Here is a 25,723-nt window from a genome sequence, read left to right as displayed (position 1 = left end):
TGTCATTAATAATACACATCAGAGGCAGCACCTTCAGGGCGTCTTCTTAGCATAGTAACAATTGTTCTTATTTGACTCGAGTTCCCCTCATTAACCTGCTTGTAGGGTGGTCATGTATGCATCCTAGACCCTTTTCTGGAGAATCAGCTCCTTGGTGTCAAGAGTCACCCTTATTCATCTTTCTCTCCCCAAAGGCACAGTGCACAGCCTCTGGCATATGGCAGGCATTCACAGAAACACAAAAGGAGAACAAGTATGCAAATTTACAGTTGACAACTGATTCATTCAATAACGGCATTCTCACAGCTGCCATTTTTGGTTGCTTGTTTCTGTCAAAGCAGACCAGAAGGCAAAATAATGACTGCGGCTTCAAGCCACTTTGATCCATTCCTCTAAAAACATATTACTATCAACAAAGGACAGGAAACAGAATTGAGCTATTTGGCTCCCAAAGACATTGCTAATGCTTTTAAGAATAACATGAGAAACACATTTAAGTAAGAAAACAAGGCCAATGTGGCAAGACTTCATGAACAAAATAAGACTCAGCAAATCCTGATGGCACAACAAAGGCAAAAGAGGGGCCAAGTCTATAGGACGTGGCTCCGTACCTAATGTAACGGGCTAAGTGACTGAGAAACACTGGAATTTCCAGATCTTTCAGAATAGCATGGAATCACATCTCTGAGAAGAGTTTGATTAAATTTCCATTCAATTCAGTTCAGCCACCGTTTACAGTATTGAGCCCTGTTGGTCCCTAGCCTTGTGTTAAGTGTTAGGGACACACTGTGAATAATCACGGTACTTCCTCCTCCTATACACCCCCAGGAGCTCACAGTCCAGTCAGAGGGCCAAGACAAGAAAATAGGCCACTTTTGACATTTCAAATGACCCTTTTAATGATTAAGAGCAATACATGTTCACCGTAGGAAAAAAAAATCAGAAAATGTAGATGGGCAAAAAGAATATAAGACAAATCCAACACTCTCATGCTTTAGTTTAAATCCTTTTGGATTCATTAGAATCCTTACAAAACCAGATTTTTTTTTAAATTAATTAATTTATTTTTGGCTGTGTTGGGTCTTCGTTGCTGTGCACGGGCTTTCTCTAGTTGCGGCGAGCGGAGGCTACTCTTCGCTGCGGTGCGCGAGCTTCTCATTGCGGTGGCTTCTCTTGTTGCGGAGCACAGGCTCTAGGCGTGTGGGCTTCAGTAGTTGTGGCACACGAGCTCAGCAGTTGTGGCTCACAGCTCTAGAGTGCAGGCTCAGTAGTTGTGGCGCATGGGCTTAGTTGTTCCACAGGCACGTGGGATCTTCCAGTACCAGGGATCGAACCTGTGTCCCCTGCATTGGCAGATGGATTCTTAACCACTGTGCCACCAGTGAAGTCCCAAAACCTGATTTTTATAACCAATGAATTGGCCATCATTTCTGGTGTTACAAATTTTGATACATATAAATATTTCTGCCTCAGGTAGGAATGTGAAATAGATCCATAGGAGCTATGAAACTGTGGAGCTACACCAATAATATCCCCAACACTTTTAAATTCAGCCAAATTGCATGGCCATCTGCCCCTTTGTTCTTTACCTTCTCCCCCTCCCCCAAATTAGCAACACATATTATCAACAGCCTGCCCACCAATCATCTCTACTTGGCTGTGTCTAACATCTCAATACACAAAGATGTACACAATACATCCAAAATTTGTCTCTTGTATCATCACACACCAAAATACAAGAAAACAAAAACAAAACAAAACCCTTCCACTCCCCCTAAATTGCACAGTCACAACTGATCCAGTTTCTCATCCTTGGCCTCTCCCTGTCTCTTCCTTCCCTCACAGCCAACCTATCTCCTTGATTATATCAGCTTAATCACTCCCACTCCATCCCTTCCCCACCCTTCCCCACTGTGACTGCCCCAGCTCAGCCTTCATCATTTCTCACGCTGAAGGCAACAGCCTCCTAAGTGGTCTCCCCGACAGCCTCTGCCAGCCCTCTCCTTCCCGCATCCATGGGCCACACCACCGAAGTTGCCTTTCCAAATCACAGTCTGATCAGGTAAGTCCTGCTTTAAATCCTTCAATAACTCTCCAGTGTCTTTAAGCTAATATTCAAATGCCTTAGCAGATGCTCAAAAAGATGAAACAGAGAACTGCCATAGGACCCAGCAGTTCTACTGTAGGGTATGAAAGGAGAGACTCAAACGCCCATATGCAAAGCAGGATTAGTCACAAAACAAAATGTGACATATATATACAACAGAATATTATTCAGCCTTAAGAAAAGAAGCAAATTCTGACACATGCTACAGCATCGATGAAACTTAAGGACATTATGCTAACTGAAGCCAGTCACAAAAGGACAAGTACTGTATGACTCCACTTATATGAGGTCCTAGAGCAGTCAAATTCATGAAGACAGAAAGTAGGATGGTGGTTACCAGGGGCTGAGGGAGGAGGGAACGGGAAGTTGCTGTTTAACAGGTACACGGTTGCACAATAATGTGAATGTACTTAATGCCACTGAACTGTACACTTAAAAAGGTTAAAACGGTCAATGTTACATTAGGTAGATTTTACCTCAATAAAAAAATTCCTTATCAGAGATGACATGACTCCACAGCCGGACTCCAGCCTTCCTCCTCCGTCTCGTCTCTCCCCAACCAAGTTCCCCCGCCCCCTAAGGCAAACCTCACATGAAGGACCACCTGGGACAGACAGAAAAGCTGCTTTAGATCCTGACTGTGGTTCAGCTGAGCTGCTTGTCTTAAATAAATCCCCCGACTTTAACCAGTGTCAGCAGCGCTGCCCCATAGGCAGCGTGCTCTGAGCGAGCCCTACTCCTCCAGCACAGCTGTTAGCTTGCTGGTCTCCCCCCGCCCCTGGAGAAGGCCTGAGCTCCCCACATGCGAAGACCCCGCTGCCTGGCCGACGGGCTGGCTCACAGGGCACTGGGGTGCGGAGCAGGTAGATGACGCGTGTGAGAGGGACACCGTGCGTTCTTCCTTCCAGAGCTGTTTCCATCATCTCTCCCCTTCCCGTCAGACAGCCTCGCATGGTTCACCAAGAACAGGAAAGATCATGAGAGACTCGGGTGAGAAACCGAACGGCAAGACACCTTCTCAGTAGTTACGAAGCTAAGGGCAAGCGGAATGAAAATTGCATTCTTCAGGACAATTTACTCAAGCAGCATGGTTCTCAAAGGAGAGGGGGTTAGTGGGCCACACAGAGCCACTCGGGGTGCTTTGCAGGGCTCCCCAGAGACTGAGAAAGTGGGCCGTGACATGCTTTTGTGAAAAGGCTTTAGGGGATGCCAATTCTCACTCCTATCAACACACTTCCTTAGAGAAGCTTAGATAGGGTATATCGATTCATGGCATTTACTTCACATAGTTATCTGATTTTCCAATCCTGTATTCCACTGTTAAAACCACTACATACTGAGGTTTTACCCACTTTTCTCTAAAGCTTTTTGTGAAGAATATATAATAGACTGCTAGTACGAGGGCTTTTGTTACAATCTTGGATTTAGGGAAAAACAGGCCCAACTACTGGGCAGTTTCCATACAATAACTATTGTCTTGAGTTCAAACTATGGGTAATACAAAGGACATTAAATTATCAGGCAATGATAAAATGGAATAGATTTGAACTGGGAATAAAAATAAACAGCGAAAAGCATACGGAAGCCCATAGGCCATAAAGCCAGACTCAAATCTTAAAAAGCTCTGTGAATGGGAAAGGCAATTAATGCAACATTCTGGGTACCTAAGAGTTCACACCCCAGAGGGTTCCTCTGAATAGGCAGAGATGGGCCAGGACCACTCAGTGTCAGGGTCAAGGTTTGTTTCTGTCTGGGTAGAGAAAGGCTAGCCATATCAACCAAAGCCATCAACCAGGAGCTGGGCTACCCTCAACCCCGGGCACAGTCCAGTTATTAAGGATTTGAAATATAGCATCTAGACAGAACTTTACAATTCATAAAGTGACAGGTTAAAAAAAAGTTTTTTTCTAACAGTGGAAATGAAAAATGTATTATCTAGACTAATTGGAAAGATTTTTGAGTCAAAAATAACTGGCTGCCATGACAACACTGAAGGTTCTGGATTACCACAAACTATCTCTTCTGACGTATGAGCAAAACTTCTTAGGATCCCAGGCAAAACCTTCTTTTAAGAGACAGAAATGGACCCAGCAGATGTTGCACATCTGGTTTCTGGAAGAGCCAGGGTGAGGAAGCTTTCCTATCTGGTCTGAGAGTAGGCTTTCACACTTAGTATATTAATATCACACACACCCTTCAATCTAATTCCTAAGTCACCAGAGGTCAGAATATTCCACAGTTTATAAAGAGAAGCTTTACTTGGGAAAGAGTAACTTTCTACAAGTTTAGTAGCAAGAGTTTTCCAGGACTGAGAATTCCCTTTTGATCCACCCCAACATGGAACAGCACAGGCTTTGAATCACTGACCCAAGCTCGAATCCAAAGGAATTCATCTATGGAATTCAAGTTTCTGATCTAAAAATTCAGGGATGACAACATCCACTCCACTTTCTCTTTTGAGAAAGCAAAGCCCGACTCCCAAGAGGCTCTCACCAGATGCTAGTTCCCTCCCTTCGCAATGCCCATTTCTCCTGATCCTGAAGAGCTCCCCTACTCTTCCCTGCTGTCTTCTGGCAGGTGTGTCCATGCAAATAACCTCAAGCACTGCCTCATTTGAAATAGACACCCCATGGAGTTCAGTACCCTGAGGAGGAATGCGGCCAACATCACTGTGCCCACCGTCACTTCCTGGAGGAAGCTCTGCAGAGTCACAGCAGGAACAACTGCTGAAGGGCAGGGCGACTTCAGAGAACGACACCCACCCCCAAGACTGGGTCTGAAAGCCACCCCCAGCCCTCCCTCTCCACCCCCTCCCCCAGCATGGTACCCTCACCAGCCGAAATCCTAGAAGGTCAAGAATGTAGGGCATGCCGTCCTGGCTTTAGGGGGAACCTATGGTCAGGCTGCCCTATACTGGATGTTACGAGAACTCATGAGCTAACGTCTGAAAAAGCCTATGAGTTCCTGTGGGACAAAGTAGCCAAAAACTATAAACCACTGTTATAGCCAGAAACACAAACTCAGCTGCATTGGGATGTGCTAATTATAACCCATAGTCCTCTCAATTTGTTCCCTCATGCGGATTAAAAAATATTCCAAGAAGTCCAACGTGTTTAGTTTGGCAAACCTGACACCCTGGAACCCCTAGGTGAACGTAACACAGCTCACATGTAACTGGCACACCTGACAGCTCTGACTGGTTCCTGGCCGGTGTGCGGATCCCAAATACCACGGATCTCAAATACCAGTGGTCATTAAATAGAATACAGTCACCTGGGGAAAACCAAGTTTCCTTCCAAATGAATTGGCTTGTTAATCAGAGGGTCCCAGTCTAGTCCCACATGCTAATACGCTCACCCAAGTCCTCCTGTCCTTGCCCCCTCCCCCTGCTTACATCGCTTGTAGAGTGATTCTTTCTGCTCTCTTCATACTTGATCAGACCATCCAAGCACTCAACATGTTCCCTTATAATTCAAAGTACGGTGAATTGCACCTAGGAGCCACCCAAGTAGGGTTTCTTGTAGCCATCAGTTTGGGGGTCCCTATAAATCAATTTTTGAAGGCATTTGGCTGAACAAAGACTCTCACATAAAATAGCCTGGGGTACACCAGAGCAAAACTACCTTCTTTTAAAAAGGCACCTTTCAGTCATTCAGGCTCTTTTCAGTGACAATGGAGGGAAATGTATTGAATTTAGTGCACTCTTTGGGGAAAGGAAGCAAGTTATCTCTCCGGGAAATGTCAGCTGTTGCATTTTGCAACAGACCAGAGGTTGGAATGACCACCACAGTGGCTCCAGAAAAAACCCCACAAGTTCCATGTTGCAGACTCAGCTCTGCAGCTAGCGCACAGTGTGATCCTAGGCACACTGTCAAGTCTGAGCCTCAGTTTCCACACAAAGGGGTCGAATACATCATCTCCTAAGATCCTGCCCCAGCTTCCATCATTACTGATTCAACCAAAAAAAGCTCAACTCTGCAAAGACTGACTTCCTTCATTTCGGGGTGAGCAAGCATCCTGGGTCTGGTTACAAAGAATGTTAAAAACCAAAAATGCCAGTCCACAAGAAACTTTCCCAGTGACATCTACACAGAGGTAAAGGAAAGCAGCTCTCTTTATTCTGACCTCACCAGCAAAAAAAATGTATTAAGGGTCTAACCATACACAGCACAGAAGGAAATGCACAAAATCAACAGCATCACCATCAGCAAAGGCATCAAGGTACACGTGAATGTGTTCTCTCTATGTTTACAACTACATGGTTAGCTGCAAAATGGCACTGGCTTTTTTAACAAATGCATCTAGTTAAGAAAGCAAAAAGGGATCTAAAATTACAAATTAAAAAACCTATATAAAATCAACTATACTCCAATAAAAATTTTTAAAAAGAAACCTATATAGTAAAAGAAAAATATGCATCACTCAACAGTACGTCTTCAGTAATGCCTCTGTGCTTGTGGTTAAGAAAAAGTATTTTTGGAATAATAAAAATTCAGAAGCTTCCTCAAGCAGTTATCCACTAAAATAAAGTCTAATATACTACGTAATCAAAGAGAGAGATGTTTATACATTTACGTTAGGGCTTCATGAATGTTTGTTTATTAGTTCAGAATCGATCAAACAAAAATAGCTAAGATGTTACCAAAATGACACTGATAATGTAAATTGAGAAGGCAAAACAACTTTGTCACTGAAAAAGAATTTTTAGAAAAAATAGCTAAATTGCAGTGGGTTACTTCACCTAAGCTGATTAAAATCAGCAATCAGATTCGAATTTGGAAGTATTTTCTCGGTTAATTTTTTTCTAGTTTTTCTCATTTGGAATTTAAAGCACCATAATTTTTCCATATCTCTAAACACATTCTAAAGCATTTATGAAGAACTAAAAAAAATACACAATTCAGCAAAGCAACTTACAAGACATGCCATAACTAAATAACCCTTTTTAAGTCACAAATTAAAATGTTTAACAAAATCTATGTTTACTAAATTTAAATGGATAAATGTTAACTAAATTTTAATAATAGTTCTGTTAATTTCCAAAAGTTCTGTAGGATGCAGCAATTATTTCATATATTTACATAAGGATACATACATACAAATGCCCCCCAACACATAAACACATATTTTTTCCCTTGACTATAGCACGCACTTAACCTGTAAAGCTATACAAAAATCAGTTGTTAATCAGATTGACCAAGTATAGAACCATACAATAAATTTTCCCAAGGGAAGTTTTGGTAAGAAATAAATATTTAATAGTGAACTACCTTGTATATGGCTGATTAAGAAAAGTTCATTTCCTTCTACAAGTAATTTATGAAAAAAAGATTTTCAAAATACCACACTGTTATATTGTAAAGCATCAAATCAAAAGGCCTAAAAACTTAAAATTTACACTCTACCCTTAATCATGTCTCTCAATAGGTAGGTAGGTAGATAGATATAAAAACTACAGAGCGTTCTCTTTAAATGACATAATTATAAGGTTTAGAAATTAAAACTACTTACCAACTTTTCTTCTCCATTGTTTTTTTCCACTGATTCAACTAGCACTTTAGCATTTAGTACATATGAAAGGGAGAGACAAACATTGGTTGTGACCCGGAGAACACACCACGTTCAACAAATATTTTGCAAACAGATAAGGAGGGAAAAGTAGGTCAATATCCTGTGGCTAGGAAGAAGCGGCGTCAGCTTCCATCCAGAACTGAATTATATGATTAACCAGGCACAGCCTACCGCTCTGACCTATGCACCTAGGATGCATAGGCACTGGGAGAAGAAAGAATTAGAGACGCATCAACTGCTCCCCAGTCATTAGCAAACTAGTTGGGGAAAAAAATTCTTAAGAGCAATATAACTAATAAAACAAGTGCTCACATAGGGCAGATGATTCACCAAAAAAAGAAGAAGATAGAGCCTACCATCTATGTTTAGAGGTGAACTATTATCATGGTCTAGGAGGATTAGAGAAGGATGGCTGAAGAGGTGAAACTTGACACTGAGGGTCCTTTTTGAGGATGAGTAGGATGTGATTAAGCGGAAAAGAACCTGAAAGCAAGAGGTACAAGACATATTCAGAAGATGGTGTCTAGACAGAATGGCAGCAGAAGACAGCTGGTGTTGTGCCCTGCTGGGCCATGAAGCTGGAAGGAAAGGTAAGCTGAGGCAAGTCTGAGAGTGCAGGCTGAGGGGGTGGGAATGGGTGGGAGAGGAGAGGGAAGCATCACACAGCCTGCCTCATATGTCTACACTGCAGTCATTACTGACATCAGTGCATCCAGAAGGCAACAAGTGTGATCCACAGTCACTGGTGATGGTCTGATGGAAAATAAAGTTGACGACAGCCATTATAGATGATTGGGAGTCATCAAAATTTTTTGAGCTGGCATAGGGACAACAAAAATTTTAAGGAGATTTGATCAGGGAATAGTCTGAATTAGTTGGGAGAGTGACTAGAAGCAGGGAGTAGGATTGCTCTGTGCAGTTGTTCAGTTTGTGCACTGCATAAAAATGGGCCAGCCAAGAGGGAATATGGGGACTGACATCAAGTCAAGCTCCTGAGGGACTGTGTTTGCCCTAAAGGACACCTTTTTCTACTTGCATAAATGCACTGTACAAGCTAGCAGTAGGGAATTCAGTTGGGGCAGAAGTTCAGGAATAAGAACTAGCGTAGAACTAATAGAAATGAAATGAGGGTAAGTGCAAGAGAACTAACAGACAAATCTATCATAAAAGGTGGGAAACTAATTTGATGGAGGGCGCAAGAGAGAGAGGAGGATTTAAGACTCATGTAGAGGCTCTCTCATCCAAATGCCTAATGATTGACAGTTTGGCTGGTTGTTTTTTTTTAAAGGTCAGTTAACGTTGGAAGTCATAAGTAAATGATACATACCTAAACCTATTGTTTTAAATAAACCCTATAAAAATATATATTTATTTTCCAATCTTTTTCTGTAGCGCTGAGGCCTTTTGAGTGTATGTCCACTGACTGTAGTAGCCAGTGGTCTCTTGTAAAACATCCTCATGGCCTCATACTCCAAGTCTAATTTCTTTAAAGAATAGTGAGGCTGTAGAGACACCTGGGACGCAGTGTGGGGTGGACTGCACTACTCCTGACAAATGCTCGATACTCCCTCTGTGGGAAGCCCATCTATCCCTGCACTGCTGAATTCAGGCGTATGGCCATAAAGGTTTCACGTCCGCCCTTCCCTCTCCCACAGGGATCAGCAATGTTCCAGAGGGCACAGCTCCATCAGACTATGCGCTGGAGTGAGGACCAGGGCAACACGGGGCAGACCCCCACCTGACCTACAATGGCCACCCAGGGTGACTGTGCATTATCGTTTGAGTCACTAAGATTCCCAGGTTTTACAGAATCACAAATTAATCTACCTATCCTGAATGACTAACAATATTAGTGGGAATACTTTTATTTTATGATCCTCCAAATCCTTTAGTTATTTCAGTTACTCCTAAATCAGCTGTAATCATTTTTAGAAACTTATTAGGTGGTTTATAAAACATTCAAATGAATTTTCATAGAAACAATTCTTTTTGCACGTATATTTTAAATCATTATATTAAATACAATAATTAGTACAATTGGTATAAACAGGCTTGGGAATAAACACAGTTGAGCCCACATAAGCATAGACTGGTAGGAACAAAAACTCAAGAGCACACTACAGGGTAGCCCTCTAACTTTGGGCATTTACTGTGTCATGGGCATCAGTTGATATATTTGACAAAGGAAAAGAACACCCACTAATCCAGCAAATCTGGAGGTCCCTAAGAGCTCACAGAGTTTTCTAAAGCCATGAGCCTCTAGATAATTATAAGAATGAATAGTACTATCGTACTACCAGGTTAAGAATCTGGTTGGCTTTTCAAAACCATATCCAACTACCATATTTATTCTGTCCCAAATGTATAGTCAGAAAGGCCTAAGTCATTTAAAAAAGCACAAAAATAACACTTCAAACCCACAATCAGACACAGAGTCAAGAGTACAAGGTCACATGTCATTCCAATAACCTGCCTCTTAAAGATAGAAAGAATAAACACATAAGTTACTATTAAAAACTAAATTTGAGTTTCATACTTTAAAATTATATACTTCTTTTAAAACTGTCGACAGAGATAAATGTTCCTCTCAAGGTTGCCCGGCAAAATCTGGGTGCTATTTTAGGTGGCCAAACAGTAAATCTATCCGTAATTTATATACTTTTAGAAATCTGATAGTCAGCCTTTTCAATAAAAATATGAACTTTTACATAGAAATCATACTGATATATTTCAATAGACTATTGAGAGAAACACTATGTAAACACATGTACACCAGAAACCCCAGTGCAACCAACCACAGTTTAAATAACATATACCCACAATTTAACCCCAACTCCCTCATCAACACCATGCATGTAAAGCCTCCCTCCTCAGCATCAAATAGGCTAATCTTAACTTCTATATAGTTTTAATTCCAAAAAAAAAAAAAAGAAAACCCACATCTGAAGGAAAAAAGGCAGTAATACCATACCTACCCAAATAATTCTGCCCCCAGGCACTACTGGGATAGCTACCTACTCAGTCTTATTTTAACCAAGATAGGCTCTTGGGAAAAAAAGGAATCCAAAACCAAACTCAAGGGGAAAAAACAACAACAACAATATTAATTTGTAAAATACGAGATAAACTCAAATATAAATTTTGACTGAACCTTGACCTAAATCAATGTTCCCACTGTTTTGTTTTGGTTTTTTTAAATTGTGAAATAAGCAGCCACAAGGACAAGATTACAAAATGGTTTAGTCTTATCATCAAATAAAATTTACTACAGGGTTAACCTGACACAACTTTTATACCTGAGAGAATTAATGCTTTGCTATCTGAGATTGAGTTATAGTTGAGAAGGAGTTGAAGACAAATAAATGAACTTGATTCTAGCAGGAGGCGAAAGCCAGGGCCCAAACCCTACAGAACCTGGACACCAAGGGACCAGGGGGAGATGAGACCAGAGCATGGGTCACCAAAGCCAAGAGACAAGAGTACGATGAGGAGCAGCAGAGGGTCAACAGTGTGTGTGTTTGGGGGGAGGCAGGGGGGTATTGGGGGGAGGAACGGAGGAAGGAGAAAGGATAAGTGTGTCATCAGGCCTAGAATCCATCTGTTAGGAGCTGAACTGTGTCACCCCCTCCCCACATTCATATGTTGAAGCCCTAACCCCCAGTACCTCAGAATGGGACTGTACTTGGAGACAGGGCCTTTAAAGAGGTGATTAAGTTAAAATGAGGCCATAAGGGTGGGTCCTAATTCAACATGACTGGTGTCCTTATAAAAAGAGAAGGCAGGGACACAGCCAACACAGACTGAGGGATGTGCATACGAGGCCCGGTGAGAAGGCGGCCATCTGCAAGCCAAGGAGAGAGGCCTCAAAGAAACCAAAGCTGCTGACACCTTGGTCTTGGGACTTCCAGCCTCCAGAATGGTGAGAAAATGTATTTCTGTTGCTTACGATACCCAGTCGTGGCATTTTGTCATGGCAGCCCAAGCAGACTAATATACCGTCCTATAAGCCCTGGTAAGACTGCCTACTTCTCTCTTCCTCCACCGCTAAGCTTTTGACACAGCCTACCTTTTGACAGTTGCCACCCTTCCTAAGCACCCACAGCTCACTCGGCATGCGCCACTGAAACATCTTCAAGTAGAATGTTACCACCTGTTTGCTGCCCGTGCACTCCTTCCTTAAAACTCTCTCCTGCCCTGGCTTCCCTCTGGCCACTTCTCCCTGGCTCTTCACTTCCCACCCCACCACTCCTTATTCTCCTTAGTGGCTTCTCCTTCCTCCACTTGTCACAAAATAATGTCTCCCAGACTTCTATCACCCACCTTCCCCTCTTCTCCCTCCGCCCTCTAAGTGGTCCTCACAACATCCACAGCTTCGACCACACCAAGATGCTGGTAGTTCCTCCATCCACACCTCAGGCCCTGGCTTGTCCCTGAGCCCCAGCGTCTGCTGAACCTCCCTCTCTGCCTGGAGGCCCCACCTCCCAAATGCAACCCACCCCCTTCAGCCTGTCTGTGACGACCATACCCAACATCACACAGGCCAGAAACTTGGGAGTCATCCCAGACCACCACTTCCCCTGCCCCCTCCAATCCAGTCACTACATCCACCCCACTGCTTAAAGAGGGGTACATCACAACAGTCACCACAATCATTGACCCAATCAGCTCATTCTCAACAGCTACTGTCAGAAAAAAACCCAAAACAGAGAAAAGGTTATATGCACAAAAATGTTCATCACAGTATTATTATTTACAGCAGCAAAGTGGTGGAAGCAACCCAAATGCCCAATAAAAAAGAGGTGTTTCAGGAAATTACGGTACTCAGTGGAATACACAACTATAAAATTTATCTCGAAACCCGCAGCAATACAGAAAATATATGAACTCGATGATTACAATCATTCCAAAACATACACATAGAAAACTTGGAAAGGAATACTCAGAAATGACCATAGTTGATATTTTAAGAGTTAGTTAACTCAAGAAAAGTCTTTTTTAGTTCCACTTTCCAAACTTCCTGTAATGTTTGTTCTTAAGATGATTTTTTAGTACAAAATATCCAAAAGTGAGTGTTAGTAATCTTGGACTTTCTGAGTTGCCTGGTTTCAGGATAAATGGGAATTTTACCACAGGATTCCCTTCAGCTGCCATGCTACCTTCATGTTACATCTGTTGCAACATCCAAAACGAACTCCCACAAAATAACGTTGCCCCCTAAATCCTATTATACTTGTAGCCCTCAGCGTGAGATCCTAAAAATTAATTCTTTCAAGAAGTCCAACTGGACACATAAACAGCTGCAAGACTGCAGAAGTGGGCTCCCAGCATCTGCCATGGTCATTAACTGTTCTCGTAAGAAAAGATCACCACACGCGAGCTGCTGCCAAGAGGGCAAGTGCAAAGCTGGAAGCGGAATCACAGAAGGTGAAGCCCCCGCTGCACCCAGGGTCTGACAGGCTCGCTGACTGCCAGGTAAGGAAGGGGCACTTTCCCATCCAAGGAGAGAACTTGTCAACTCTTCCATCCCAGAGTCCATGAGATACGAAACAGGTCACCCGGAAGGACGTAAAATGGCACATGTTTCCTGTAGCATTTTACCTATACTTTTCTGTTTCTTTTTTCAATTGCAACAAACAGCAAGTATTAAGGTTGGGCTGACTGTTTTACCATGATTTCTCAACACCTGTGGCACGCATGTGTCAGCTAAACCCAACAGATTTCTCTTCCTCCATGTATTGGGGCATATGAAGTGAAACAGACAAGATGCAAGATCACATCTGTACCTAGTGGGCCTGTGATAATACAGACCTTTTACAACTGCTGCCTTACTCAATAGTGGTATACATGTTGCTTCTAATTTAAAGTACTCCTCTGATGAATCCTTTTGAATAGTGAATACTAAATCCTAGTTATACCCATTCTATAAATCCAGATTTTACCCTAACTAAACTAGACTTCCTTACAGCAGAGAGAGAATGCGCATAAATATTTATGTTCAAATTAGGCATTTGTGGTTGGAGATGAAAAACACTACAAACTATGGAATAAGGTATAGGAAGGTATCCCTTAATTTAAATCCCCTCTACTAGATTTTACATTCGACTGTGAAATCTCACTGAAATTAGCAATATTTCTCAAGTAAATAGCTATTCTGTTGAGTAGCAACATGCTGTCATACTTTGAAATCCATGTCGGTATAATTTTGAGATACTTACAGAAAGCCACTGCTTAAAAATAAATTCCTGTAGATAAAACAAACTTAGCAGGAAAGCCCATTTCTCCACTCACAATTATTCAAGAAGAGGCACATGAAAGGAAAACTGGAAAGCTCACTGAACTTTTTAAAAAGTAATTGAAATCAATGGGCTTTTAAGGAAATGTGCCAAATTTGGCAAAGTTCTCTTTCTAAAAATGTATTTTGGTAATTTTCCAGAATTCGGTTCTTTCAGTTTGGAAAACTTAAAAAATTCTGAGACATAACTAAATGGTAGCCACACAGATGACCCTCAGCAAAATAAGGAAAGAGGAAAAATTCAGCTTCAGCATCCCCTCAATCTCCCCTTCCTTTCAGTCTCCCAAGTCCCCCAAGATGCCCGGTGCTTTTAGGAAATCACAGACTCCCCCAGACTTTAGTAAGTTAGTAAGTTAATTAATTAATTCTAGGTATGAGTTAACAAAAGGCAACTTAATGTAGATTTTTGAAGGTGAAAAGTTACATTTATTTTTACGATTAAAAATAAGAAATAAAATTTAGTCTTTACTTGGAATTGTAGAAATGTGTGCATCATTTCCATGTGACAAGCAAGTAAAGGAGAAAGATGGGGTATTGAAAGGAGTGGTTTTCAAGGGGAGGGGAGTAAGAGGAGACCAAAGAGAGTAACAGATGGCCAGAGGCACTCTCAGGGAGCAGAGCAACAGACAAAAAAGGGAAAATAATGACAGAAAAAGAAACATTCAAAGAAAGAACAGTTTCACAAGGATCCACATCCCCATCTTCTAACTTCCTGGGATACACCTGCTGAAGACTGTTAAATACTGTTGCGTTCCTGCAACTATAAGCATAAATGGGAAACTACTCCACCTGCGAATACAATCAGAGCAGGCAGACCCCAGGCGTGCCACTCTCTTCGGCTCCACTTTAGTGAACCGCTTAGGCAACTGCAGCCTGAGCTTTTTCATAAGATTTTTTTGTATTGTTATTAGTTCAGAGGTAACATAACCAGATTACAGAAAATGCAGAAAATAAAGAGGGTTGTAAAAGTAAGTCATCCCTATCTACTACACTAACACAATCACTGTTAACATTTTGGTTTCTTTGCCATCTTTCTTCCTATATATTTTTCAGAGGAGAAACTAGAGCCCCGTATCAAATCATAAATTATATGCACTGCTTGGAGTCAAACAGATCTGAATATCTGGTGGGGGAAGAGGAGGATGAACTCCAGGAATCCATTTTCAGAAAAGACTGAGGAGCAGCAACTAACATTTATACTGCACGCTTGCTCTGTGCCTGACACTATTTATTCTATGAATATAAGTGTGTTTACTCATTTAATCCTTATTACAACCCAAGGAAGAAGGCTCTACTATTACCCAAATACTGCAGGTGAGAAAACAGAGGCAGAGACAGATTAAGCTATGTGCCCAAGGACACGAGCTGCTAAACAGAGTCAGGTTTCTAACCCAATACTTTCCCCAGAGCGCAGCCCATCACCATTGCACCACACTGCTTCCCACCGAGCAAAGACTCACCGCCACGTAAGAAAACTAGGCTCTGATGCGCCTGCCCCAGGTGCAAAGCCTTGATGACTGATGCATGGCGATTCTAGGTGGAATGAGGTGTGCATAACTCAGACCAGACCCCTCCTCCCACCCCACCCTTTTCACATCAGAGCCCTCAGTGTGTCTCTAGAGAAGGTGCCAGAGAGAAAGGGGAGAGAGAGGGCTGAGACACTGAAAGGGCCAAAGGTGACCCTGCTCAAGAGCCCTCCCAGGAGGAGAGAAAGGGCTTCTCCAGACCTCAGAGCAAGACCCAGCCCAATAGTGCAGAACCCAGGACGCTGGTGTGCCCAGCAGCCACTAGTACTCAGGGCAATGGCAGCTCTCAAGGGGTAGAGGGAGGGTTGGGGGATGGGCAGTAGCCCCACTCAAGCCCCGTCACAGAGGCAGCGCACTCTTTACTTGGGCAGTTTCATTTGAGGAGGAAGGGGAACATACTGGCCCAAAATAAACATTTTCATGTCATCATACTTAAACACTGCTAAATACCACTATTATGATGATTTACTAAGAAGTACCACTTTTTAAGTCATTAATTACTAAAATTTCCATCAATCTATCATTAAGAGCAGAACTGCACCCCAGGGCTTCTGGGCCCGTTCTTCACTGCCTGTAAAGCTCTACCATCCTTCTCTTCCTGCAGCAGTACCAACTCACCCTTCAGGCAGCTGCATGAATGCCTGTTTCCTCAGACAGGCTTTCCCTCTACCCCCAATCCAGAGTGTCCCCTCCCCATCTTTCTTATTCTCACAGCATCCTGTCCTTTCCCTTCATAGCAAATATCACAATTCATAAATATGTCATAAATATCTATATTCACTTCCGCAATGTCTCTCTCCCCTCACATTCCATGAAGACAGAAACACAATTGCTCTGCTCACCATTAAAGACTCAGTGCCTAGTACGGTGCCTGGCACACACTAGGCACCCCAACATTTGATGAATGAATACATGACTGCATTAAAGAAACAAAAACAACCCCCTCCTCCCCTTACTTCTAAAAGTATCACATATTATTTTTAAATTACGGTGAGCTATGACATTTCCATTACAGGTTTATTATATCACGCTCTATTAGAAACGCCACCCGGCTCCAGGCTCCTATAGCAAACACAAGTTGAAATGCGATCAATCAAGAACCCATCAATAAACAAATACAAAATCAATCCCATTCTTGTATACCAGCAACACCAAACAGAAATGTGTTAAACAATTCCGCTCACAATGACCATAAAAACCATAAAGCACCATGGCACAAGTCTAACAGAAGATGTGAAAGAGTTTTTACACATAAAATTATAAAATTTCATTGAAGGACATAAAAGACCTAAATCAACAGAGAGGTATATCAGGTTGCAGACCGGAAGCCATGAGACCATAAAGATCTCAATTCTCTCTAAATTTTTATATAAATGGAATGCAATTCCAATAACACAAAATTTTTGAAAAATAAACAAGCCACAGGCTTGGAGAATATATGTGCAAGTTAACCTGTGTGGAGGGAGCGAGAAGAATGTGATGTGCGTTTGACTCATCAACTGACACAAATATGGAAAACGGCATTTTGTGTGAATTCCAGTAATTTAACTATTATGGGTATGCAATGTTACTTCCAATGTTTTGACTCTTTCAAATATTTTCTCCATTTTAAGTTGTGAAACAGTAAATGCTACAAGTTCAGAAAAGCTGGGTTGTGAGAGACGTGTAGGGGTAACAGGTAGAGAGGGGCTTCCAGGGCGAAGGAAAGATCCAGGAGAAAAATAAGGTAAAAAAGCAGAAGACATATTTGAGAGAGAACCAAGTATGGCTCACAGAGAACACATATTCCCATAGAAAGCCAGACAGTGATGGATCTACAAACGGTACAATGAAGTGACTACAGCAGTGTTATCTACACAATGATTCTGCCAAAAAGTGGGACACCGGTCACATAAGTTGGGACATGTGCATACCCTATCTCCCTCTTGGAGATCCACAGTGCACGGTCACAAATAAAAGTCCGTGATGAGGCCTTCTGTAAAGAAGAAACTTATTTTTTTAAGTTTATTTAAAGAAACTTGTTTAAAATGTTGTTTAACCAACACCTACTTGCCCAAGGAACGCTTTTCTACAGTAACATTTACGAACTTTTCATGGAACAACCCACTTTGGGAAATGCTGTATTCCAGTAAACCAGCCTTTTAAAGGTCTGAACCAGAATAGAGGTTTAAGGATTTGAAAATAAAAGGCAACAATCAACCAAACACTGTAACTGACTGGATGGATGTAAGAGTCACAGAAAATAGAGAAGTCGGTGATGCTTCTGAAATCCAAAGTCAAGATGATGGTAAGAATGCTATTAGCACAGTTACGTCAAAGACGATCAACTGTTAGGTAATGGGCACTAAGCGTGGATTTCGATGGGTTTGGAGAGACAGTGAGATATTCCCCTAGAAAAGAAAACTGAGCAAGAAGTTAAAAGCCTTGGAGTCCAGTGCCAGATCTGACCCTGGTTAACTTTTTGAGCCTGAGCAGTTCTCAGATACAAATAAGTGGTTACGGTGGTGGTCTAAAGGCCCTTTCAACTTCATCACTCTACCATTCCAAAAATTAAACATTTGAAGTGAAAATACCAATACAGTCAAGTCCTACCTTTAAAGGAGGTGTGAAATGTTTAAGTACAGGATACAAATAAACAATTCAAGAATCTGAATATATGAGTTTAAATATATGGATGAGAGGTTTTTAAGAGATTATGCAATTATAGATGTTGAAGAGAGAGCCCCAAAACCTACTAAAGCTATAAAGTCTTACTCCAGCCCCCTCTTCCAATGTCACAGAATACTTAGTATTCTGCTTCTGCAGAAAGCAGATTCCTGAATCTGACCCAATGTGGCAGTTCATATATTTTTATGAATACCTCTCAACACCCTAAAGAGTTCAAGCAAGTGAGGACTTTTTGCTAGACAGCCCACCACATCAGGGGTAAATCAAAACTGTAGTCAACTTATTACAACTGTAAGCAGACTGCATGAGGCCTGCAAAAAAAACAAGCCATGAAAATTGGCCTAGGCCCAATGTTTATAAAAACTAAACTTTTCCTAAAAGCATTTAGGCAGGGACTCTAAAATGAGTAAAATAGTGATGATCCTTTTGAAGCACTTTCAAAGGAAAGAACGAGCAGCTAGGAACTGGGCCTATTTGCAATCTGAACATTGCAAATAGAGCTTCAGAGTCTAATAATATAGAATTTAAAAGGAAGCAGCACTGGGCTTCCCTGGTGGCGCAGTGGTTGAGAATCTGCCTGCCAATGCAGGAGACACGGGTTCGAGCCCTGGTCTGGGAAGATCCCACATGCCGCAGAGCAACTGGGCCCGTGAGCCACAACTACTGAGCCTGAGCGTCTGGAGCCTGTGCTCCGCGACGGGAGAGGCCGCGACAGTGAGAGGCCCGCGCACCGCGATGAAGAGTGGCCCCCGCTCGCCGCAACTAGGGGGAGCCCTGGCACACAAACGAAGACCCAACACAGCCAAAAATAAATAAATAAATTAATTAAAAAAAAAAAAAAAAAAAAAGGAAGCAGCACTGAGGGAGGAGAGAGAAGGTAGGTGCACAGTGGCAAAAGTAAGTGGGGCCAGCAGGAGTTTTTCAATCAAGGTTTTTGGTTTGTTTTTAATTTTTTGGTTGAAGTGGGCAGAGAATGCTTTCGCGAAACCAGTGAAAATGAGCAGGCAAATAATATGCACACACACAATAATGAAACCAATAACGAATAACCTGGTCCGTTCCATTGTCCTTTCAATGCAATTTTCTCAAGTCCCTTCAAGGATGCTGAATTCTTTTTTCTTTTTTTTTTACGAGTTTAAAAACTTGTGAAGTACAATTTTGAATTGTATTTTCATTTTAACACAGCAAAATGAAGCCATCTGTGTAACTTCAAAGCATCTTGAGTCCACGCAGGATTGATCAGAAAGTCCCTGGAAAGCAGAGACCTGGTCTCCTCCTGCCTCTCCAAGCTATCTAGGAAAGCCAAGCACCTGGTATTTTTAGAAGCTCAGCATTGTTGTTTATCTGATAAGCAAAGGAAGAATGTCAGTTTTCACTTATCTCCAGACCTCAATTTCAAAAACTGCCTATCTTGGACGAATATAAATTCTATACCAATTCTTTTCTTCCTTGCCTTGTCCAAAGTCTTATCCTCTAAGTTCCAGCTCTGCAATGGTGTTCCCACCAATTCAGCCACATGCATCAGACCCTGAGCTCTGACTGGATACCCAGCAGCATACTGTGCTTGGAAAGACTGGAGACCAGAGATCAGACAAACCCCCTGAAAATCCCCAGAAGGCCAGCAGGTTCCCACAGAGAAGGCAGTGACCAGGAGAGGGTGAGAAGTCCCCCTCACTTGGGGGAGGAGAATAATGCAGGGCTGCCAAGCACAAGACCCAGAAAAAAAAGAGCAACCCAGGAGCATTTGAACCAGATCCTCAGCCCTGGTCCAACCAAGGACACACGCAGGAACCCTGACTTCAGGGGACAAAGGAAGAGAGAGACTGTCAGGGTGGGCTCACTCTCTAACTCTGTAAAATTCACTCCTTAAAGTGGCCCAGGGGCTTCCCTGGTGGCGCAGTGGTTGAGAATCTGCCTGCCAATGCAGGGGACACGGGTTCGAGCCCTGGTCTGGGAAGATCCCACATGCCTCGGAGCAACTGGGCCCGTGAGCCACGACTGCTGAGCCTGCGCGACTGGAGCCTGTGCTCCGCAGCAAGAGAGGCCGCGATAGTGAGAGGCCCGCGCACCGCGATGAGGAGTGGCCCCCGCTTGCCACAACTGGAGAAAGCCCTCGCACAGAAACGAAGACCCAACACAGCCAAAAATAATAAATAAATAATTCCTATTTGAATTTCTCCTCCTCCATTAAAAAAAAAAAAAAAAAAGTGGCCCAGAGCTTCCAAGAACACTGTCCCACGAGGCAGCACGTTGTTCTGTAAAGCACACAGTCTTGGGCTTGATCTCTACTAGCCCTGGGCACATTACCCAACTCTCCCAACTACAGACATCTCCTACTGAAGGAGAGCAATGAGGATTAAATGAAACAGGCTATAGAGAGTACCCAGGACGCAGCCTGACACAGCGCAGCACCCACTACTTAATGACAGCAGCATGAATGTCATGTAACAAAATATAATTCTTTGGGGACTTGGCATTTCTTGTCCACTATGCAAATATGCCTGAAGTCTATGAACAGCCTTAGTGGGGTTGAATCAACAGCCATGCTGAACCAGGATGAGGAAGGTTGGGACGCTGGCAGGTGGGGAGGGAAGAAAGCAGGAGGACACCAAGGATTTGCTGTACACCAGGGCCGGCCACGTAATTCAACACCTTCTCCCATGGAATGGTACTTTATACACCCTCAGGGTCCAAAAAAGGATCCTCTCCTCTCTCCTCGGGCAAGGAATTCACCAGAAAGAGGCTTCCTAACATCCCAACCAATCCAGCCTTCAGAGGCAGGTGTTCAGAGACCCGACCCCTTTGGCACCATCAGAGGTTGGGGGAAATAAAACCAAGGACAAAGAAGGAACAGGCAGTGTTTGGGTTCCTCCCACTCGCATGCTTTTGTCTCAGTAGCATGTGTTGGCGTGGCCTTGGTCACCACGGCTGTCACAGTCATCTCACCAACATCCACTCTCTGGGCACACTGCACTGCCCTGCTACATCCTTTGATACACAATGGATTTCCTTTGCTGCTTTTTAATGCATAGCCTTGCATCAACTGTGTGCTTAATACAATACAAATTGATGAAGACACTGGCAACTGAAAAGAAACCTACAACAGGTTATAAGAGCATCCTTCATCCTTCTCAGCTGGTAAGTTGGAAAGCGCTCCTTGTTAGAACTCAGCAGACCACGTGTGTGCATCCCCTCTAAATATCCAATGGATGAGAATCTAATGGCCTCAGGAGAGAAAAGTTACTGCACCTATACCACAGTCTCTGAAGACCCCAAATGATGTCTTAGCTTGAAATAATTTTAAAAAGTAAAGGCAGAACTTTCAGTCTTCATAGTCTTATCTTAGGAACAAAAAAAACCAATATTGACTTTTCCATTTGCCCGGGAGCATTCTGAGAAATCCATAAATAATCGATGACGCCAATTGTTCGAATCCACTCTGCTCCTGCACTCGGCGGTCACCCCTGGGTCAAGGTCAGGTGACTCCTGCCTGGCACCATACTCCATTCCACCCCAAGGACGGATACCACTTCCATTCCACTTTCACGTGGATGCCTAAGCTTGTTCACTTCCCCTGTGGGGAAAAGATGAGCACAGAAATCCTGTGGAATGTGTGTTCCCACAGAGCTCAGAAATGTGATGATCTCAGAGGATATTGTAAAGAAAGACCCTTGACACTTCCCTAAGGAAGAATGTCTTCTGTAAAAGGCGACTGCCAGGACAAAAAGCATGTGCTGGGAAAATCTACAGCCTGCTGCTGTGTATGACTCCAATTCTGATGTCCCACTTCCTCTTTATAATCACATTCCTTCCCTCCTATTCCTCTTCTAAAAAGACACTCTGGCATTGGGTCTCAGTAAAGAAGCAAAGTGCAGTGTTCTAATAAAGGCTGGGAGATAAAAAGGGCTAAAATAGATTTCAATAAATATCAAATGACTATAAGTCTACTCCATTGCACCACTTTTAAATGTCCCCTCCTCCCCCCCAAAAAAACTTAGTTTTAGACATTGGCAGCCTAACTTTTTAAAGTTTCATTCACTTAAAGTTTATTCACACAGGCCATCAAACAGCAAAGCTTTTGAACAATACAGTTTGAAAAGTTGCGATGTCACTAATCTAGCCTTCCAAACCTATCTCACAGTGGTTTTTGAAAGAATCAATTATGCTAATATATGTGAAAGTGATTTGAAATCTGCAAAGGGCTAATCAAATAAACAATCAAATTGCTGTCATTCCTAGTATTAAAAGATATCATACCATACAGTGTGGACCGTGGAATCAGAGACTGGAATTCAAATCTCACCTCCACCCCTTACTAGTTACCTACACAACTAGGCAAGTTACCAAACTCCCTGGGCCTCAGTTTCAACTGTAAAATGGAGATAATACCCACTTTACCAAGTTGTTGTGAGGATTAATAAAATAATGTGTGAAAAACCCTTTTCACACAGTAAATACTAAATGACAGTTTTAACTACTGTTAGGCTGTTTAATTAAAATCCAAAGGTCCAGCTATTGAAAATAGCAGAAGGGAGGGGGATGAGAGAAGAATCTCGCCCAAAAGGAGGACAAATGTTAAAAACCTTTAACATCCTACATTCTGAGGATTCCCCTCTTGGCCCACTCCTACACCCCACTCCTTCCCCACTGATGTCGGAAGCTCCTCGTTGCTTTGCATAACCGCGAAGCAACCAGGGAGAGTCAGTCTTTAACTCCAGGCTTGACAAAGTGATGATTCATCCCATCCCGTGAAGGGGGTGCAGCTTGCAGCCAGCCTCATCACACATGGGGAATCCATCGGACGGCCTGCAGCCACAGACCAACTATTTAAGAGGCTTCCCCATCCGTGTCTTTGGTAGCAGTAATCTTATGCTTTGCATTTTGTTAATGTATATTCCAATGAGTACTTGGGAGGAATCCAATTGTGCTATATTTTACAAAACAATTCACAACATAAACGAAAAGTCCAAAATGGCAAGACAACGATAACGAAGTAAGTCTCCCTCTGTTCACTGCCCATGGCACAATGTTTTGCCAGGCAGTGTGTTAGTTATAATGACAAACAGCTTGACGGTTGGACAACATCCCACTTCAACTGCACATCATAATGGCTCCGGAGGACAAATCCCACTGCTTTCCAGCCTGGCCTGAAAATCTGACCACATCCTCCAAGAAAAAGACAAACCCTCACGGTAGCTGGTACAGCTCTTTTCCATTACCACTTAGTGGGCAGGAAACATTTTTTTTCCCTGGGAGTAAGCTCTTCATTCCCCTTCTAAGGTTAAGAGACTTTCAAACTTGGTTGTCTTAAAATGAATAGCCAATGCGGTGGTTTACCGGTGGGCCCTCAGACTTGTCAAAGAAGCAGCTCTAGGTCATTTCCCAGCCCTGCCTCAGCCAGACTACTATAGCTAAATATCTCAACTATCACCACAGTAATTCTAACCTTCAGCCCAGCTTTGGGATCCTTCCACCAGTGTCCCATAGGCACAAACCATGAATGCCTGGAAATGTCAGCCTCCTCCCAAAACGGTTTTGCTTGGAATACTCCATTCAAAAAACACTCATCATTCAATCCACCCTGGCTCCCTCCCGAGGTCAACCAATCCTCCTGGGCTTCTTGATTCCAATCTAGGAAAGGGTCACTTAACATATGCCCAACACATTACATTCAATTCTACCTCCCCCTAAAAATAATTCCCATTCACCATAATGGTAACTGTTCTTTCCTAGTCCAGATGACCCACATTAGGGGAGTGAAAGCACATAAGTCATGACTCCTCAACTGAAAACCCAAAGGGTGGTGTGTATGAGGTGTTTTCTGGGAAAGACTGTAAAGGGTTTTTCAATTCAGTGTTACCTAATCTGATTCATTTATTTAGCAATATCTAATTTTCTAGTGGTTTCCCCCCAAACATTCCTGGAAAATTGTTTTACTCTATTACAACGGAGAAAATTATTCTATGTCAAAATCAATGCTATAAAATTTGCTTCCTACCCATTCAAGCCAATATCTACTAGCTACAAACACGGATCCACAGGCACATACATACACAGGCACACACATACACACAAATACCCTGAGCCACAAAAAAAAAAAAAAGTCTTCTTCCACTGTAATTAAGAAGATTTGATTTCAGCAAACTAACATTGGGAGCGCCTAGAAGTCAGGGAAGTACACAACTTGTTGAAGCAATAAACGCTCGGCAGCAGCCTGAACAAAGCATTGCAAATAAGCTCCAGAAACCCACACAGCAAGCCCGTGGACAAAATGCTGTGTGTTTGTAATCAACTCTCCAGTGCACTCACATCACCCTCTCCCCAACCCTCTGCCCCGGCCCAGCAAGAACCCTCCAGGACTCCCGTTCCTAATCTGGTTTCCATTCCAGCCCCGCCCCCTCCCCTTCCCTCTCCAGGACCGTGAATCAATCCCATCCCGGGCAGGAAACGAGACCCAAGGCAGCCCCCTCCGCTGCGGCGGAACAAAGGAGCATAGCTCAGCTGCATGCGCAGGATGCCCCGTCGGGTCCTGGGCCCCTTATCCCCTGCCGCCGGGGCACGCCGCACCTGAACCCCACTCCCCAGGACGCCCCATTGTTCTCCCTCCGCTTTCCTTCCCAGAGGAGGCCACCCCGTGTCCTTCCATAGAACCAGAGGGCCAGGAAACAGCTGTGGGCCAGAGAGATGGAGGGGTGTGGGTGAACACCAGGAAGACCTGGATTCCACTTTGCCCACAGGTACGAAGGGGATGGGGCAAAGTAAGAACAACTTAGTTTAGCGCCCTCTACTCTCCCACCCGCCCCCGAAGCAACCGCGGAGTCGCGACCACCCTGCCCGACCTCCAGCGTGCGCGGTTCTCGCCGGAGCGCCGCCTGGCCCCGAGGAGAGACCGCAGACCCCGCTGACCCGTGTCAGCTGCGGCGGGGCCACGGGGACCCCGGGCACAAAGGACCGAGCGGGCAGGGCAGGGGAGAGAGGGAAAGCGCTCGCGCTACCTCGCCGGGCGCCACTCCGCCTCCTTGTCGTCCTCCCTCTCCGGCGCGCTCCGGGACGCGGGCCCTCCGCGAGGCTGCGGGGCTCCCGCGCAGTTGCTCGGCGGACGCTGCTGGCGGACGCTGCCCAGCGGCTGCCGGCCCCTCGCGCCCGCGCTCCCACACCACCGCGACGCGCGGCGGCCGAGTCTCCAGTGCGCACCCGGCTGCAGAGTGCGCTGCCGCTGCAGAGTGCTGCGCTGCGGCGGGAGGCGCCCGGCCACTCCCCTCTACCCCGCGGGCGGAGGGGCCGGCCGAGGGGCGGGGGCGGCGACCTCGCAGCCTGGGATTCGCCTCTCTGCGCGCAGGCAGGACCGGGAGCCGCCGCCTCCCAGCCGACTCACCTCCGGCCGCCCGGTGCCGGCGGCACAGCGCCCCCCGGTGAGCGCGGGTGCAGCCTCCGCCCCCGGGGCCAGCCTGGATGGGGCAAGGAGTGGAAAAGCGGAGGAAGGAGAGGCGTCCCTCCCAGCCGCACGGAAGGCACGGCTCTTCTACCTTTCTCACTCCCGGATTTATTAACATCAAACGA

The 25,723-nt window shown here is 44.0% G+C and overlaps 1 protein-coding gene across 5 annotated transcripts in view; it reads right to left on the bottom strand.

Annotated features, from left to right (window-relative positions):
* MYO1B (myosin IB) overlaps positions 1–25,436 on the bottom strand; it is a 181,275-nt gene extending 155,839 nt beyond the window's left edge. The window contains exon 1 of one of the 5 annotated variants that reach the window (XM_082466965.1): positions 25,159–25,436. The gene's annotated coding sequence lies outside the window, so the exon portion shown is untranslated. Of the gene's footprint in view, positions 1–7,618; positions 7,726–25,158 lie in introns of those variants that run through there. The other 4 variants (XM_082466961.1, XM_082466962.1, XM_082466963.1 and 1 more) reach the window with 4 other exon arrangements.
* Between the last annotated feature and the right edge of the window lie 287 nt (positions 25,437–25,723).

Source organism: Balaenoptera physalus (genome assembly GCF_965194825.1).
Source record: "Balaenoptera physalus genome assembly, chromosome: 6".
In the NCBI taxonomy this organism is placed as follows: Eukaryota; Metazoa; Chordata; class Mammalia; order Artiodactyla; family Balaenopteridae; genus Balaenoptera; species Balaenoptera physalus.
Note: the sequence above shows the minus strand (reverse complement) of the source record. Positions and strands in the feature narration are given on the sequence as shown.